This window comes from Quercus suber, unplaced genomic scaffold, assembly GCF_002906115.3.
Source record: "Quercus suber isolate HL8 unplaced genomic scaffold, Cork oak 2.0 scaffold_122, whole genome shotgun sequence".
NCBI lineage: Eukaryota > Viridiplantae > Streptophyta > Magnoliopsida > Fagales > Fagaceae > Quercus > Quercus suber.
Window position 1 is genome coordinate 486509 of NW_027069587.1, and position 15568 is coordinate 502076.

Below are 15568 nucleotides of genomic sequence, written 5' to 3' on the forward strand. Positions count from 1 at the left end.
TATCCAAAAGCTATAAAGACTTATAGTAAATTAGACTAGCCAAACAATGGTTAGACTATCCAAATATGTGTGACTGTAGGTAAGCTTCCTCCTTTTGAGCACACAAATCTCCCCCTTTCAATATGCACACCTCTTTTCATGTGATGCTCTCCCCCTTTTTAACACAAATATCTAAAGGCTTTCCTCTAGCTTGCATCGAATCTCATCCAACTGTGTCTTAATGGCGGTTAGACGAATCAGAACCTGGTTGTTGGTAAAGTATATTACATTAGCAAGACTTGAAATACACCATGTAATCCCTCAACCAAGGTTGTCAACCTATCGGAATGAGAACTATATGGTCCCGGCTGAGTGCTAGTAGGCTCCGACTCAGGAGTGTGAGGAAATGCAGCCTCAGGATGCCCGGGGATAGTGGGAGAAGTTGATCATTGTCCGAAACGAGTGGCATAATGGGAGGAGTCGCTCTTCGGAGTTTTGGAGGGACTTTGCTTTGCCATTTCAGCAGAAGCATGAATCTTGCTCATTTGGAGTGACATCATTGAAATTGGTTGTTGATGAAGCAAAATAGTTCCTTCTTTTGGTGGACAAACACCTTTAAGAACCATGATCTTCATGACAAGACTACAGAAGGGAAGACACATTCGTGCAGCTGATCGTCCTGCCATTTTCCCCATGGTCTGAAATATGTAAGCACAAATGTAAATTTGAGCTCCTTTGATCAAATCACACAAAAAATGTGTTCTTCCAAGATTGATGAAACCAGTGTTGGACAGAGGATATAGGTTGGAAAACATGATCAATGTGAGAGTCTTCAATTCCGGTCCAAACTTTGCAGTACCAATGGAAGTACCTTTGGAGGAGACCTTATAATCAGCTCTTAAAATGTCAAAATTCTCTATCACTAGAGCTAGTTTGTCATCATATGGTGAAATGTCCACATTCGCGGAACGATTGATGTGCAGCATCTTTGCAAGATAATCCAGAGTGATGATAAAATCCTTTCCTTGAACCCAGCACTTCAGTTCAGCTCTGGTGAACTAAGCGTTCGAGTAGAACTCTTTGACCAATTCATCAACGGGATCCTCAAAGTTTTCGAATAGGTTTGCCCAATTTTTATCCACAAATATCTTAGGGATGAAAGTGGATCCCAAGATGTCAAACCGTACAACCCTTTCCACCATAGTAGGTGCACTCTTAAAGTTGTTGGAGAAAGACTAAAAATCCAAGAGAGTTTTGAATCTCTTGTTGTCAAAGTCATCGAACAAATAACGAGTCCTCTTTGATACAGGGAATGACGTGAAGTCAATCACTTGTTCTTTACCACGAGAGGAATGACGATACATCTGCAAAAAGAACAACCAAACAAAGAAACAAAGACAGACACAAACAAGGAAACAAAGTTAATTAGATACAAGTTAGTCCACAAAAATGAACAAAAGTCCTAAAAAGCATATAAACATAAGCAAACAAAGACACAAGATCATGTTATAGGTGCTAAATGTCTAACAAGACTTACCTAGCATGATTGAAATGCAAAACATGTCAAGTGATCAAGTGTGTGCATGTGGTGTGCATGTGAGATGCATGAGCAATGCATGACAAGGCACTCATGGGACAAAGTGTGTGAAACACACAACCAATGTTTAAAACATATTAAGAATGTAAAAACATAGTAATCCCTAAAAATTGGTACTCATCAAAGTCCAAAACAATGAGAAAATGTCATTTGGGCATTTCATCAAACACTTAGAGTACATACAAACCACTAACATTTAAAACAATGCATGAACATGATGAAATCTTGCCTAAATACATGTTAAAAATGTCATTTGAGGCTAACACAAATAAACAAAATGGGACACAGCCCAATCAAGAAAATTAAAAAAATTTGCAAAAAAAGTAAGTTTTCCCAACCCTTTTCAAGAGTGAAAAAATGTTAAAATATACCTTAGATGAGTCTTAGGAATGATTGATCTTGAGTTTTGGGTGAGATTTTGAGAGAGAGTGTTTTGGGTTAAGAGAGGCATGAAGGAGGGAAAATAGAGATATTTGAAAAACTATCATTGTTTGGCTTTAAAAACTGCAAAACCGCTCATTTCGCAGGTAAGCTTCTCGTGAAGTTACTCGCAAAATGGCCTCTAAAGTGCCTTGACATATTTTGTGGGTAGCTTCTACTCACGAAACTCTCTCTGTAAATTTTAGAAAGTATTGAAATTTGCTTCCTCATTTTCGCGGGTAAGTTCTTACTCGTGACTTACTTGCGAAAATGCCTCTGAAAGAGTTTTTCAACAAAAAATGAAATGGAAAATTTGGAAAAACTCTGAACACACAAAAACATAAAAACACTTCCAAAAACAAATAAAATAATCAAAAATATTTTTGGGTTTGATCATTAAGCAATTAAGTATACACATCACATTTGAACATATACAATCACACAAATGGAATAAGCATTCATTGAACATTAGAATTGTGTGTTGTGTGTGTGGAACAAGTATGAACTAGTCCATAGCCTAGTATGAAGTTTCAATGATCAATTCAATCAAGTTATACACAACTAATACGAAGTCAAGTGATCTATCTCACTTGTAGAAATAAATATATATGACTTCTCACCAATGTGTTTACATTTTGATTGAAAGCTTTTCATTTGGCTTCCATTTTTCATACTCTTGATAAAATAAAACTCAAATTCTTAAGAAACGATGCCATGAACTTTTTGATATATTTTTGACAAATAAACCTTTGGCTTTGGCACCATACATTTTAGTACATATTTGTCCACATTTTCCTAGTCAAATTAGTTTTTGAAGCAAGGCTTTTTCAGCTCTTTCTCTTTTTAGAAATTGACATTTGTAGAGTTCTTTTGAAATAGAAAAAAAACAATGTTAGGAGATATATATACACAAGTCTATNGCAACCTGGCATATTTGTCACAATTTTCAAGCAACGCATCATACACTTCTTGAAGGTTCTTCTCACCTTCGTTGAGGCACACATCCTCATCTCCCGAATCATCAACTTCTTCACCTTTGAAATGTACACCTAGCTCATCAACCTAGTTGCTCAACTCATCTCTAGAGTCAACTGTGGTAATTGCCATGTAAGTTGAATAGTTCCCTCACTATCACATTCTCCTTTCACATCGAAATTTGAGCTTTTTGAATCACTAAGGTTGTTGCAAACACTTACCTTTTCCTCTCAAGTAGTTTGGACATTCTTTCTTGATATGTCCGTGCCCATTACATTCATAGCACACGATTCCTTGAGTTGATGAAGAGTCTTTCCCATCCTTCTTCTTGAACTCCTTCTTGTCATTTTTTGAAGATGATAATTTTCATTTTCCAAATGACTTCCCATTGTTCTTCATCTTAAGAAATTTCTAGAAGTTCTTCGCTAGAAATGCCACCTCATTTCTACATCTTCTTCATCGAAGGAATCAACCATTATCTCATTTATAGTCTTAAGAGCAAGTGATTGCTGAACTTGTGAGAGGGCAGTTCGAGTTCATAGGTTTGGAGAGATCCAATGAGTTCTTGAATCTTTATCTCATCCAAATCTTTACTTTCCTCTATGGCTGTGACCTTAGCACGGAAGCTTCGGTAAGGATCTCAAGATCTTCCTCACCACTTTGCATCTTCAATCTTCTCCCTAAAATTGAGCTTGGAAATCAAAATCTCTTTGATTCTCCCATAAAAGGAATCAAATGACTCATCGTCGCTCATCTTTACTTCTTCAAACCGAGTAGCGAGCATTTGAAGCTTGGTGTCCTTAACCTTCTTAGTACCTTCATAGTTGTCTTAAGAATGGTCCACGCCTCTTTGGTGGTCTCTCACATGTGAAATCCTATGAAACTCATTAGTATAAACACCATAGAAAATAGTGGTTAATCGTTGCTATTGGTGTTTGTCAAAGCAAGAGCAGCCTTATTCCATTCAAATTTGGTAGTAATGGGTCTTACATACCCATTCTCAACAGAATCCCACAACATCTCATCAATAGCACAAAGAAAAGCACACATATATACTTTCCAAAAAGCATAGCTACTCCCATCAAAGTATAAAGGACCATTAAGGATTGAAATCTATCTATCTCACTTGAGGTTTAGGATCACACTAGGATAATGAAATCTGATAAGTGCACCCACTCTAATACCAATTGAAAGCTCGGATTTGTGCAAAAAACAAACTTGTTTAACCCCCATAAAAATTAGGCTAGATAGTTTTACTTTAACTTATACTAAGTGGGAACAAGAGTAAATAAGGCAAAGAACCATTTCATACCCTAACCATATTTATCCATTATCAACAATAAAAGGAAAGCTTAAAGAGAGGGAAGAGAGATGCAAACACAAGATAACACCAGACGTGTTTGAAGAGGAAATGAAGAACTTGGGAAAAACCTCTCCACGCCTCCAAGTCAAAATCGATCACTAGAGAATAAAGTTAGATACACGAATAACAAAAGACCATCCAAGCCTAGTCTACTATATACTTGACCCTCCAAGCTCCTGCTACAATGACTTCTGACAGAGCCTTGTCTTTTCTTAGCTTTCTGAATCCTGAATTCAGCCTGATTGCATCCACCAATGAATGGCTCCTTCAATGCTTCCAATAGCACCAAATCTCACTTTACACTCAGGATGGGTGTGTAAGTGTTTGGGCTAGCAACTTCTAGAAATATCGAATGGAGAGGTAGGAGTTGAGGAAAACCACAAGAAAATGTGTAGATGATTATGGGTAACAATATCTAACTCTCAAGTGTATTTTCTAGGGTTTCTCTCTTGAAAAGTACTTTACGATTTGTGGGTAATAAGTATAATAGTGTGTGAAAGACATGGTAAAGCAAACATAACTTTTTGCCAAATAGAGAGTTTCACGATGTCTTCGGGTTGGCTTACCACGAGACACTCCAAAACATCAGCCTGCATGACTCTTCATCTTCTAGTCATGTACTCTGCATGTGGCTTTTTTCCGGTAACTTCTGCAGAAGTGCGAGCCAGTCACGAAATCCACTTGTATATCCTTTGAACTTGGAGTCTTCACCAATCTCTCACACTCATCCCTTACAAATAATCTCACATACATATAGGGAAAATGATTGATGAAATTAAATCAAATTTGGCACGGAATTAAAGCCAACACAACATAGTTGAAATCACATCTCTTACAGTTTGAGAATAAAAAGGCAGTCAAGTGTCATGCTTTTATCGGTCGTTCATGGAGTGGTAAACAAATTTATGGTACAGAAGATCTTGATTCTTCCTAAACACATCTAGTGTTTAGCTATGTTTGCATGCTTTAACTTTTTTCCTTATTGTTTTATATTTGATATGCTTTTTTTAGGCTAGCGCTTGGTTGACAGAAAAGGGTTAATCACTTACACCTAGACTAATCGTATTAGTTTGCTGAGAAATGATATAGCTGTAAAAGTATGTTTAGGGTTATAAAAATTTTCTAGGGTTGCTATAACATCATTCACAATACATCATGGTGAACTAAAATTTAATGACTGAAATTAATAAATAATGCATAAATCTTAATATTAGGACAATAAAAAAGAAGATCAACAATACAAAAAGGAAGTTTCCCTTTATATGACTTTTGACACAAGAAAAGATTCAACAAACACTTCACTTTGAATGTTGCTTCTCATAACAACAAAGAAACATGCTTCAAGAAAAGGGGGGGAAAAAAACCAACAATAGAGAAGGGAAATAATTATTCCATGACAAATTAGTAGACATTGATTTATGAAAACAAGGTGGGGCATTGAGTTAATTTGGGTTCCACGGGTAGCAAAATCATAATCATTGGTCTTGTAATTTAACTTAAACACCCAGCAGGCTTAATCTTCCAATGCAGTTACTGCATTGAGGGTGATCTCTATCAAATAGGTAGATATCAAACCAATGGAAATTATCTAGCCATTGAAAATTACAATAGTAATCAATAGTGCTCCAAGGATTGTTTAAAGTTGAATTGGTAGAAGCCTTGGATACTGGATGAAATGAGGACTAAGATCGCCATCCCTAGATTTACAATGAATAGTAACATTAATGCCCAACTCATTAAACAATTCTACATATACTCTACTCCTTTCAAAAATCCCTCCTGTAACCATGAAAACTAGACAAAAACAAACAAGAAAAATTTGCAACAATACAATTCTGTTGATCAAAATCATAATGTACTCTTCAATGCAAATTTTGTTGGGTAAATGGACATTTTAAGTGCCTCTCATTTTGTAGAACCAAATATTATCCCATATTCAATGCTATAATCATCAAATTTGGCAACATTATATTACCTAGTTACGTTTTGCAATTGATGTCTGCACTAGCACAACATTCTTTGTTTTGACATCAACATTTTCAAGAAAACTATGTCATTTTCCTTTATTTGGTAGCTACCTTGAAATGAGTTGAAAAAACTATCTCTTAATTTCCCTTATTTAGTTTCGCATGAGCGAGATACATTTTCCCTTATTTAGCATCGCATGAGATAGAGTTGTTTTCCAAAAACATATTAGCGGAAAACAACTATATCTCATGTTAGGCTAAATAAGGAAGCTAAGAATAGTTTCTTTTAACTAATTTTTTTTAATACTAAAATACACTGAAAAATGTAAAAAACTATCTTCACATACGGTTTTCCCTTGAGAACAAACGGAAAATTGGTCTGTATTGCATAGAATTAGGATTTGGATGAAAATTTCAGGATATGTTTAGGGCATTTGTAGTAGGAGATAGTATGATTGATTGCTTAATCTGGTAATTTTAAAAGAACAAGATAAAAGGTTAATTTCATTTCATCAAACTAGAGTTAAAATTGCAGCCTTAAGTTAGAATATTCCATTGAACAAACAGAAGGAATAATAACCAATGTAATGCTAGTAAACTCCATGAATATACCAGCACAATAGCATGGGACACAAATCAAGAAACGTCCTGGCTCATTGTTCTTTAACCAAGGAGGGGCACTTTCTTGTAAAGCAATGCCTCATTTCTCTTTATAGTTTAAAGAAACCTTGACGAATCAAGGAAATATAGACCCGAAAGCCATCATAAATTTAAGAAATTCAAAAAGAAGTATTTTTTCAATTTTCTAAAATCAGTTTAGAAAAATACATATTTATAGAAGTCATTAAGGGTATTAGAGAAGCTTCGTTAAAAATAAAAATTTTAAAATACCCTCAAATTTCATACGATAACATAAAAGACCGAATTACCTAAATAAAATAATTGAATTTAGGTGGGGCAAAAATGGGCTTTTGCACCTTTCGCCCAAAAGATGTAGCAAAATGCCCCACGTTCTGAAACTATTTAGCAAAATACCTCTATTTTGAAACTCAATTTTTTAAAACTCGAGTTTCACATTAAAACTCAATTTTTAGAAAATCGAGTTAATTATAGGCAATCAAAATTAATTAAAAAAATTATGGAACTCGAGTTCCATATGAATTTTCCAAATAACTCAATTTTATCAAATTGAGTTTTATATTGAAACACGATTTTCTAAAAATCGAGTTTCAAAATAGGGACATTTTGTTAGATAGTTTCAGAATAAGGGCATTTTGTTACATCTTTTGGGTAAAAGGTGCAAACACCCATTTTGGCCTTTAGGTGTGAAAATAAGGATACTTGTTTCTAAAAGGATCGCACGTGGAATTTTGTTTGCAGTTCTTGAAGTAGAACTCTGAAACAAATTGGGTTCATAACATATTTATTTAGTTTTATTGTTTTTATTTGTTCGTTGCAAATTTGTTTCATTTCAATGTGGAACTTTGAAGTTGTAGGATTAATAACTTTTAGCTGTCAGAATGGAATACACACTCCTTTTCGGATAACATTCGTATAAGTTTTACCCTAAACTAGATGGGAGGAATCTCCTCACTAGCTAATATTAACGTGTACAATATCTATTTCAGATCCAAAAAAGGTAATATTCACCAGTACAATAATTATTAAACAAGTCACATACCTTTTAAGTATATTATCTTGTTAAAATACGTGTGGATAGTTTTGATTCTAAGAAAATATTATCTATCCAACAATATATCACGAGCTTTATAACTTAATTGCATTTTTTTCATGTACAAAATGCATGGAGGTATGGAAGTTTCGAGTCGTGAGTTAGCAATATATTGTAAACTAATAATTTTCCCAAAAAAAAAAAAAAAAAAAAAAACAGAGACAACTTTTTAATTCCCGTGACAGTTAGGATTAAGAGAATTTGACCACCTATTCAACCTTTTCTCTACTCCACTGTTTTATACTTTATCATGCATCCAACTAATTAATTGTCACATATATTTTTTAAAATTTTCAAAATAAATTATCATCTTTATCTTTTTAGTTTATAAAGTTTAACTTAAACCCATAATTAATGCCTTCCAAAACTCTCAAATTGTAAAATTTTTATAAAAAAGTAATATGTAAATTAAAGATAAATATTCATCTTAGAGTGCTTTCTAGTTTTTATCTTTTTAATAATAGATGAAGATGGATTTGTTGTTAATAAACTAAGAAATTAGAATTTAGTGACCAATACGTTTCGAATTGCGATATGCCCCTTCACTTTTGTGTTTTATGCATATAAACCACTGTTATTGTTGACAAATCCTCCCAGTATTGTGATAACATTATACCATTACCAAGTGAGTTCAACTCATGGTATGGTAAAAATATTTCTTTGTAGTATATTATGTACTATTATCTGTTCTATTTTTTCTTATATCATTAATGTTCATTTCATATAGATATAGGCCTACAATTATTCTTTTTGGATGGAATGAATACTCGGTACACTGCACATATTATGGCTTTGCTCAAAGGGTTTGGTATTGGATTGGCCAATTAGAAAAACTAGCTTGTAACTTCATGCATATATATGGTATATTTAAAGATATAAAATAAGATGTATAATATAATTTCTATGTATATAATTGAAATACTATTGATAGCCATTTTTATGGTTTGTTAACTCTTAAAAAGTTTGGTAAGGATATTATTAATTTAGTATAAAATGTAGATTGTCCATTTTTATTTATTTATTATTATTATTGCGAAGTACCATTTTTTTTTTTTTTTACGATTCATTTATTCTAATCTCTTTAGTTTTTGTACTTATGGCACGTTTGGTAGACTGTAATAGACACTGTAATGTAATAGATATTCCTATGGCATAACTATTCGGTTATTTGGTTATGTTTTTATTATAATGAATAGTTATTCCTTATGAATAACTATTCCTTATGAATAGCTACTCTTCAAAATGAGGAATAACTATTCCTTATCAAAAGTACTGAATATCTATTCATTACTTTATGTAATAACTTTTTTCTTTCTACACTGATTTTTTTTTTTTTTAAAAATAAATTTGATAGATGCAAGTGGAGAGATTTGAACCATAAATATTTCAATTAAAAATATTAAAAAATGCCTACCAGTTAATCTTGACATTTTTTATTATTAATAATTTGATAGTTGTAACGAGAAATGATGAGTTCGAATCTTGAATGTATATGTTAGAAATGGTATAAGATATTAATTGAGTTACAAGTTTCTTAGAATTTTTTTTTTTGGTTAATTTATTCATTTGATCATATTTTTAATTTATATTAAGATTTACTTTTTGGTATGTGGAACCAAACCAAAGATATTTTTATCATTGTTATTAATACCATTCCGTTCTGGCCAGAATGGTCAGAAAATTTCATACCAGTGCTTAAACTGGTACGAATCACCTTCTTGTTTCACCTCAGACCAAATTGCGGTTCGTTTCGGCCCATTTTGGCCATTTCGGCCTGTTTCGGTGAATTTTAGCCGGTAGACATATTTCGGTCGATACTGAATCTACTGATAAATACAGAAAAATTTTGCCTTTTCAAGTTTTAATGGCTATTACCTGAATAGACCCACCCATCGCAATTCATCTTACTTTCGATCCTTACAAGTTGAATGACTCACGTACTCATCCCTTTATAGCAAGTTTCCACCACGTCAACGGTTGCTAGAATGAACCCAAGCCATGGCAGAGGCAGCTGCTGCTGCTTCATCTTCTTTTTCTTCTTTCTTCTCTTTTTTCTTCTTCTTTCTTTTTGTCCGTTGGTCCTCCTTCAATTCTATTTTGAATTTTCATTGCCTAATTTTGTGTTTTTCTTTCTAGTTTTGTGAACCTAGCACGTGACTAGGTGTTGGAAATGACAAAGAGACTTGACAAAAAGTTGCTTTGTTTACGTGGGTTCACGCGTAATATATAAATAATAAAACTATTTTAATATTTAACTTTAGCTTTTATATTTTGGTTTTTAATAGTATTTTTTTAAAGAATATTTTAATAGTAAAATTGTTTTAATATATATATATATATATATATTAGAATCAATAGTATTATTATAATTATTGGGTAGTTTTGGACTTGAAATTGATATATTAGCTAAAATATGGACTTATAGTTTTAAGACTCAATAAATTATACGGATTTTGACCAATAATATATAAGGAAATATAAGTATATAAAATTATAAATAAATAAATAATTATAAAAAAGGTCACTTCGAAACAGTATGCCGAAACAACCTAGTACTAATTCAGTACCAAAATATTCCATTCCAATAGACAAACCGAAATAAGCACCGAAACGGTATTTATAACATTGATTTTTGTAGGATTTTGTGAATCTTGAATGTTTCTATTGGAAATACTAAAAAATATTATTTCTTTTTTAGAAAAATTCAACCCGATGGCATTTACTAAAAGGTCCCATTTTTTTTTTTTTTTTGAGAAATAGGTAAGTCCATATTATTAAGGCAAATCAGATTGGAATACATCCTCCAAATCACTAGGTAGTTCTTCTACCCATACATCAAAATCTGCGAATAAAACCGTTCTCCTAGCTAGGCGTAAGCCAACTTATTACCCTCTCTTCAGACATGCTAACTGGCAAAACTGTAAAGAAACACCTTGACTGTGTGCATCCTCAATAACAATCCCATACAAAGTGTTGCATCTCTCCTTTGCTTTCAAAGCCTGAACCACCTTCAAACAATCAGCCTAAAAGGTCCCAATTAAGTTACAATACTTAAAATTTTAAATTAAAAAAATGAAAAAAAAAAAAATGAAAAGGGAAAGAGTTTTTTTTTTTTTTTTTGAGATGGAAACTAATAGATTTTATTAATGTAATTCAACTACATCCAATTGTAAAATTGAAACAATGTGAGATGGGACATCTTCCATCTATACTTGAAAATCTGGTATGCATAATGCATTTCTTTCCAAACTATGAGCAACCCTATTGTCATTTCTCTTAATGTGAGAATACAACAATCTTACAAAATTGTTTGCAAGCACTTTCACAACTTCAAATAGTACGCCCGTTGGTGATAAGCTACGCTCCTCTAACTTCAAAGCTTGAATCAAGTTAAGAGAATCACCTTTAAGGATAGCACTACGAAATCCTAACTCAAACACAAAAGACAAATTCTTGAAGGCTGCCAGTGCCTCAATCTCTTCAGCCTTGTATACTTGAGGGATTTTTTGAGAGCAAGAAGCCAAAACATCCCCATTACTATTCCGTATCACCACACCAATACCGAGCATATTAGATGCACCAAAACCAGCACCATCAAAATTTATTTTCACCAACCCACCTAGCGGACAACTCCACCTCGTCCCTCTACTGCCATTGGTAACTGCCTGAACACTTGGGACCTGCAGATTCTCACGGTACTCTGCCAACATTTCCTGTGCATATTCAATCACTTGATGAAGCGACACGGCTTGTAAGTGTAGTCGAGTTTTATTTCTTTGATTCCACACCAACAAAGCCGTGTAAGCAAACAGTTCTAGTGACTTCCCTTCTGCAACTAGCCAAGACAACAGCTCCTTGACATCCATAAACTCCGTCTCAGACCTAAAATTCCATATTCCATGATTAGCCCACATAGCTTCGAAACTCTGAACAAACTCTAGCCTTGCATCATCTGTAAGTGTCTCGGCTAAAAACACCACAATAGGATCTTTTGCCCGTATAATTTCCATGAGCTCCCTAATTGTACGCAAGTTTCCAAGCCCGAGACAGTTCCATGCTAAACAACTCATTGCTATTGGCGGGGCTGCACAGCAGCTCCCGGCACTACTGATGGTGATTTTTCGTTCCTAGGGTCAGCCTAAAATCTCTTTGCCGACACTACAAGAAGGTTTGCCTCTACCCTTGTATCTCTTTTTTTTCCAAGAGGTTGCTTAGTCTCTGCCGTGTTGCCCTTTATGGCTTGTTTGGAAGTTTAGAGAGGGAGGAGAGTAGAGGGGAGTAGAGGGAAAGGGAGTAGTGGGGAGGAAAGTAGAGGAGAATAATTCACCTCCACCTTATTTGGATGTTTTTAAAATTAGTAAGGGGGAAGGGAGTAATTAGCCCTTCCCCTTGTGTAATTTTGTTAATATAATAAGGATAAATTAGGTAATTTACTTGGTCAATAGTTTATGTCCTCTACTCCCCTTCCAAATCTCTCCAATTTGGGGGAATTAAAATTGGGGGGCTAGAGGGAGTCCAAACCCCTCCAAACTCCTCCAAACCCCTCCCCCTCATTCTTTAAAAAACTTCCAAACAAGGTAATTGCATTACTCTCCCTCCCTCTACTCTACTCCCCCTCCTTTTTTAAACATCCAAACATGCCATTATTTTTCTTTCTCTCCATGTCCAAGTAGAAGCAACACGAATTGGATCTGAATGGAGAGAACTAGCCTGTAGGGAGTCACGTGATTTTTTAAGTTGGGATAAATGACTTAAATTGTCACATGAGGTAGGGTTTTTTATTGCACTCTTGCCCAACCCCAGAAGTTTAGCCGCCCCAAACTCCTTAGCCAAATAAACTTCCTTATTATTTGCTTCCACATCAGATATGGTCACATTATTTTTGATTAATTCCACCGTTATTTCCAAATCAGAAACGGACTCATTTAGTTTGCTTGATTCCTCCATTATTTCCTCATTAACTTTGGCTTTTAAACCCGAATCCTCTTTCCTATTTCCATTCATCTTATTGCGCATTAATGAGGAAATATTATCACCATCAATGCTGTCTGCTGTGCTGACCGTTACACCTTGTGATTGCTCTAGCAACTTCCCCCTGCCTGAAACTGAACTCCGGCCAGAACCATGATCAGTTGATGCCCCTGAAACCTCCTTCTTCTTCACTGCATAATAACCAGGGACCGTGATTGCATTTTTTCTGGCAACTACGAAAGGTGGAGCTTTCAATTGTGGTCCGAACTCACGCTGTTCTAACTTGAATGTACCCTCACTGTCAATCCACAACTCACAATCTGTGTCATCGTGAGTGAGTCGCCCACTCCAGTAGCATAAATTAGGTAGCCTCTCGTACTTGAAAGAAATCCACACCTGTTTACCTCCTCCACCAACCGATATCAATCTTCCACAGCACAAAGGTAAAGACAAATCGATGGAAACTTGAACACGAATAAAGTGACCACCATCATAGATTTTTGGATCCTTTTGGCGCTGATACCTCTCCCAGTACACTACAAATTTTTTAGGGAAAGAGTTGTTTTAAAAGCTTTTTCCTAAAACTTTTTTTAAGCGGTCCACTCTAGTTGACTTAAGATTATGAAACATATCGAAATAGCCAAGATTTTTTTACCTAATAATACAAAAATAGGAATATATTGTAAATGTTTGGTTTAGGTTGTAGTTTACGATATTTATAGAAGAAGCTTGTAAGAAGTAAATTTTTTTTTTTTTTTTTGAGGTGGGCGTAATTTTTATTTTTATTTTTTGTAAAAATGCTTGCAAATAACAGAACCATCCATGACAGGAAGAGGTTGAGATAGAAGCGAAGGTTGTGGCGAACAAAGAAATATTAACATCTGTGGTGGTGGAGGTCAGAAAGAAAGATAATGGAGAACTAATTGCTTTGGGTAAGCAATGGATGGCCACACCCACACTAAAGGTTAAACTTGGTGAAATGAGCAAGCTTTGAGCACAAACCAACAAAACGCAGAATGCATTTTTTTTTTTTTTTTTTGACGAATAGAATGCATTTTGGTTTTAGTTCTACAAATCAATACAATGAATTTATACATTTGAAAAACACAGGTTTATGCGAAAAATAATTTTGATAATATAATGAAATGCAATGCATTTCACTAATTCAGTTTACGGGTAATTTGTTCTCTCTCATATGGGTTGCCACAACTTGGGACAGGAAGATTGGTCAATTCTCCGTGAGCAAATAATCATGCTTATAATAACTCAAAATTGTTCTTTGACTCTCTCTCTCTCTCTCTCTATCACTTAATAGATGCATCATACTTAATTGATAACATTTAAAATTAAATGATATTCAATTTTTTTTATAAACACAAAAGAGAGAGAGGAAATGGAATATATATATATATATATATCCTTCTATGGATGAACATACTTATGCAACTTCTGCTTAGGGGATATAATTACTCAATTAAAAGCAAAATTAAAGGTCACTGGCGAGAGTTGAAGCTTGAAGGTCACTAGACAATGCCGCAGTTGTTGCAAAAATCCAAAGCCCAAAATTATGCATTGTGCCACAGTTGAGCTCTTTATAATGGAAGGTTGTTGATAAGTTTGTTGGAGAAAACTTGTAGGAATTCTAGCTCAAAGGAAGCACCAAATGAAAATTTTGACGTAACTTAAAGGTTTTTTTTTTTTTTTTAATTGTATATTTTTAATATTTTTTTTTATAGTATATCTAGTTCAAATATGAAGTTTAGATTTGAAAAGGCAAATTAAACAACTAACCCACATCTATGGCCTTCCTGTTAAAACAAAAGAAAGATAAACACTTTTTTTAAGTAATAAAAAATTAAACTTAATCGGTGCAATCTTATTTAAAGAGTTAATAATCACATCAAGAAATGTTATCAGTTTGTATACAAAGTACAAACCACCCATACATTTATGCTCTCAATCATTGGCAATCAAATAACAATACAAAGAGGAGTCAACCCTACAAATTTTAAATATTTTAAAATTTGGGCCCAAAATAACAATACTGGACCCCTCAAAAATTAAAGATTGGGCCGAGGAAACAAATGAATTAGTAATCTGGTCCATTCGTGAGAGTATGCATTATAAGACCTTGTGTACCTATGTGGTGTGTTAGTTTTTTACATCAAAACATGTTTGTTAATTGTTGATTTTTTGTTTTTTTAAAAATGACAGTGTTTAAATTTTTTACCTTTGGTTGCTACCCAAAGTTTAAAGTTGGGACTTTGGGGGATTTGGGTACTATCGTGATGTTGTTTAGATATAACTAAATGACTTATTTGTGGGGGTTTTTTTTTTTTCTTTTCTTTTCTTTTTTTCTTTTTTTTCTTTTTTTTAATTTGACAATACTTTTGAGCTTTTCAATTAAAAGAATATTACTTATAGTTTTTTTTATAGGACTACTTATAGATTTAGATAATAGATATAACTTTTATTTGATTTTTAGATTATGGAAAAACTAGCTACAAGCCTACAAATAATTCAGAAACTTTTTTTTTTTTTGGTTAATACGAAGTAGATGATAG